The 4,464-nt window shown below is 43.5% G+C and overlaps 1 long non-coding RNA gene across 1 annotated transcript; it reads left to right on the top strand.

Moving 5' to 3' along the window:
- The first annotated feature begins 2,726 nt into the window (after positions 1 to 2,726).
- LOC123117082 (uncharacterized) lies at positions 2,727 to 3,349 on the top strand. The gene is made up of 3 exons (XR_006457285.1): positions 2,727 to 2,827; positions 2,972 to 3,075; positions 3,243 to 3,349. It is a non-coding gene; the product is annotated as an uncharacterized lncRNA (long non-coding RNA).
- The last annotated feature ends 1,115 nt before the right edge of the window (positions 3,350 to 4,464 follow it).

The following is a 4,464-nucleotide window of genomic DNA, read 5'->3' as shown; positions in this document are numbered from 1 at the left end:
GGCTGAAGATTAGTTATAGAAGAGATCCATAAAACCCCCATAAAAGTACGTTTGTTTATACATTTCGGACATATACACCTACGTTCTAGTTGAGGACCTCAATGGAATTTTGCATCATCATGTTTCAGTATCCTATCGTCGTAGTACTGCCACCGGTCATCTTGGTTGCTTCTCTAGCAAGGATGACCAATGGCAAAGAGGCAACTGGACACCTGGAAACTCCAACTGGGTTGGTGCCTCGAGTAACCAGCGTAGCAGCATGCCACCACTGTTGAGTTGTCGGGCGTTTACCTTGTATGTATGGCTCGCTTCTCATCTCAGTAACCTCTTTTCCCTCTCGGTCTTGAGCCTCAACAAAACCAACCTCACTGGCTCAATTCCAAAGGGTCTGGGAAGGCTACTCTTCGCCTCAAGTTTATATATCTTTCTTCATTGTCCTGGGGGGTAGTATCTCTCCCAGTATAGGCAATCTCATAAGGCTACAAGGTCTTGCCCTATATCTAATCAACTCTCCAGTTCAATTCCGGGAGAGACCTGCAGAATGTAGAGTCTTGGATACATAGATCTCTTTGGGAATTACATAACTGGTTCCATACCAAGTAATCAATTCAATAATACATTTTTGTTAGGTTGTCTGTGACAAGTTGTACGTGAGTCTTTTTTGGTAAAATGACCATATCATCAACCAACAAACTATTATACAACTACTCCAATTGGTTGTATCTAAATTATGCAATAGGAGATGAGAAAATACCTTTTTTTTATTTGATCGCCGAACATTTGAATGGAGTATAAGGAAAATCAAGAATCTCCTATAGGCTTGGAGGTATACCTGCCCAAACCTCGGGCTGGGCCGGGCCTAGCCAAGCCCGACACAAAAAACTCAGGCCCGGGCCCGGCCTGGCCCGGCCATCGGGCCTGTGTTTCTGGGCCCGAGCCCGGCCTGAGTACATAAAAGCCCGTCGGGCTTTGGGCCGTCCCGGCCCGACCTTCAAAAAATGGCAAAAACGACGGGCCCGGGCCCGGCCCGGCCCGGCCTTCGGGCTCAAAAATAGGCCCGAGCCCAGCCAGGGGGCAGCGCCGGGCCGGGCTTCCCATGACCAGGACTACTTGGAGGTCATATGGGATGAGTTCCGTGATCAATGCCTGTGTCGCCAAGAGCCAAGGAGGTGCCGGGTGATCCTGTGCGAAGGGACACAACTTTTTGGGTGTAGCTCGCTCCTCATCTATGTGTGCATTCTTTGTGACATCATCGAGTAGCATCCGGGCTGCAACTGACAGATGCCTAGGCTCTGGATTTTGACCTCTCGGAGAAAGATAATCTCTCGCCTCCACGGACCCTGACCAGGCAAGTCATTTGTGCTTGACGGACTATGCATGTTAGAGATGTTTTCACGATGCCACTCATTCCAAGTGATGCTTTCTTCACACACTCACCAACAGAAGGTCCTAACATGTGTTTGATTAGGATCACAAGTTGGAAGAATCTCGCGTGTGCGGGCATGCACGCATGTGAACTGACTTCTGAGAAAGGAACTGCAAAGATTACACTACTATATATCACTGGTGATCAGGGGTAATAAGTTTGCACATGGTGAAGTTATTTTCAAGAGTGTCCGTCTGAAACTCGCTGGGGTACGCAAGTGCGGGGGCACGCACCTGCGCAAACTCCTGACAACGAGTTGATATGTCTTTAACTGTTCGAGTATGGGACAATATAATTTTTTATTATATATATATATATATATATATATATATATATATATATATATATATGTTCGCCCGACCCTAGTTATACGTCTGTCTACCTATTAGATGTCCTTACATCCCGGTATGTTATGTACACCGTTCCATGACTTCCTTAAGTGTTCACCTTCTTCTTCCTATGTCTCTGTATTGTTCTTCTCTTATATTTGACTTCTGTTTTCTGTCTCATCGTTTATATTTGTTTTGTTTCTTTTATCTCATCTCCGCTCATGCGTTCCTACTGTCCTATCCGCTCGTTGATTCAATCATTCTTCGCATCAAAAATTGTTTCTCTCATTCCACATTTTTCTGTTTTGTTGCGTGAAATATGCATCCTTTTATTCTTGAACAGTTCCGTCGTCATACTGTCAAATATTCATTTATGAAAAGAGTTCGATGCCATACTCTTAATCTTAGGGCTTAGACCACATACATTTTATTTTCCTTCTTCAAAGTGCACCGTGTTTTCTATCATTTTGGTTTATTTTCAGTGCATTAATATTTTCTTTTGTTCTGCCAGCTTACAGCCTATGAAACCGACATGTCTGTCATGAAATTTACAGTATGTATTCAGTTTTCTTTGTCAGAACTTGTGCCTATTTTTGTGGATCACTTGCTAATTATTTATTACTACCTAACATTAATATTTGCAGGGCGCAGAGATAGGTGGCTCATCTTCTTTCTTAGTCTTCTTTCCCCATCTTCTTCTTCTTCATTTCTACTCTCCTCCCGTAGATCTGTCCTGCTCACACTTCTACCAGACGTTCGTGCTACCATTTCTAGGATGTCCACGGCGACAATCGTTCACGAGGACGACACCGTTTGCCATTGGCTGTGGAGGTTGCCCATCTAAGTCGAACCACGAAAAAACCGCAGTCGACCCCAATGCAGTTCATGTGGAGGTAAATGATGATCTATCCTTGTTAATCTCGCTCATATCATATCCTAGTACTAAATTGTCTGTTGGTACTTTTGTAGTGCCCAATTTGCAATGAGTGCAGAGTCTTGTGCAACAAAGACAACGTATCAAAGAACCACGGCTTCTATTTTTCTCGACATGATTGCACAGAAAGAACGAAATGTACGAAATACTTATCCGAATCTTGTTCATCATATGTTGTTTTAATTTTCTGTTCATTGTAGTTTTTCCATAATTATGTTTTGCTTATTCGCTGAAGAAAATGTAGATCCGACATTGTTTCAATGGCCTCCTGAATTCTTACAGATTTGATCCTTAAGGAGCACCCCTAGCTCATCCTACTAAAGCATTTTCAGGAGCTGTCCAAGAAGAATCCACCTACTAAGGAGAGCGAGGGCCAGGCACGTAAGGTGAGGGTTCGCCCGGCACTCAACATCATTCCAGACAACGCTTGCTCCTCCAATGTGGGGGATAACCCCACCTCCTCTCACACCATGATCACTGGCTTCACTGACTATGCCTCGGAGTATATCTCCATTCTTGTAGTAATGTGTTTGATAGCTTGACAATGATGTAGGGATGGTGTACTTATGTAGATGATGATGTGGACTCGGATGGCAACTTCTTGATGCTTTCGGTATATGAATCATGAAGCCTTATATTGCTTATATATGTCTCACGCTTTGTTATGTGTTGAAATTTTGTTATTCTCCCTTTTGTAGATGAGGTGGTATGTGGTGTACTCAGGTACACATCCAGGAGTCCATGATTCATGGAAAGCATGCCATGAACAAGTCAATCGTTACAAAGACAATTGCTACAAAGGATATGATACTAGAGAGGAGTGAGAGCATCCTTACTCATGTATTTGCTCCAAGTAGGAAGAAATCAGACCGGGTGGAAGTGGATGAAGAATCTCTTTGTCCTACTTGTGATCTTTATTAGTTTGATGCTTGTAATCTGGTGACGGCGGCGCTTGAGCGTCGCTTCCTTCCTGAAGGTGTTGCTGTTGAAGAACATTGTCATATGTATGTTGTCACAAGATAGTTGGTGTGGATATTGTCATTGTTGTAGTTTGCCGATCGAGGATCTGATTGCTTTGTTTTTTTTTCTCCGGTCTAACATAGCTTCGGTCTTATATGACTTTGCTATTTGCCGGCCTGTTTTTGTGTGTGTTAGTGTTGGTTGTGTGCATTCTAGTTATGCAGAGGCCAGGTGTGCATGCTCATTGTATTTGTATCTTCTTGATGCTCTACTTTGAGTCAATAGAATCCACTCTTTATCAAAAAATGTAACACAAATGGGTCACGGTGAGGTTTTAGTGACTATTTGAGACTTGTAGCGATGCTTTAGTTAGGTTGATGAAGAGGTTTAGACTTGTTATGATGCTTTAGTTAATTTGATGAAGAATATTGAACTTTTTATGATTCTTATGCATTGCCTATGATGTGGTACCGTCTGGGGACAATTTTTTGCTGTTTATATGTCTTTGTTCCAGGGCTGATGTAGACCCAAATAAAATAGAAGATATGACTTCATCTTTGCCTAGTACGCCACTCGGTAAAACAAGTTTGCCAAGAACACATCTCGGCAAAGAAGCCACGTGTCCTCTGGAAGGAAGGCCGGGATCTCGGCAAACATGGGCCGCTCGGGCTTGCCTGGCACTGTATCGCCGAGTGGGCCTACTCGGCATAGACGTAGTTTGCCGAATTTGCAACCAACAACTCGGCAAATAATTGAGGCGGCGTGTTTCACTCATTGGCTTTCATGTGCGCCGAGTACCTGTTACAAGTAGTCGG

The sequence above is a fragment of the Triticum aestivum genome, chromosome 5B (assembly GCF_018294505.1).
Source record: "Triticum aestivum cultivar Chinese Spring chromosome 5B, IWGSC CS RefSeq v2.1, whole genome shotgun sequence".
NCBI classification, from domain to species: Eukaryota; Viridiplantae; Streptophyta; class Magnoliopsida; order Poales; family Poaceae; genus Triticum; species Triticum aestivum.
Note: the sequence above shows the minus strand (reverse complement) of the source record. Positions and strands in the feature narration are given on the sequence as shown.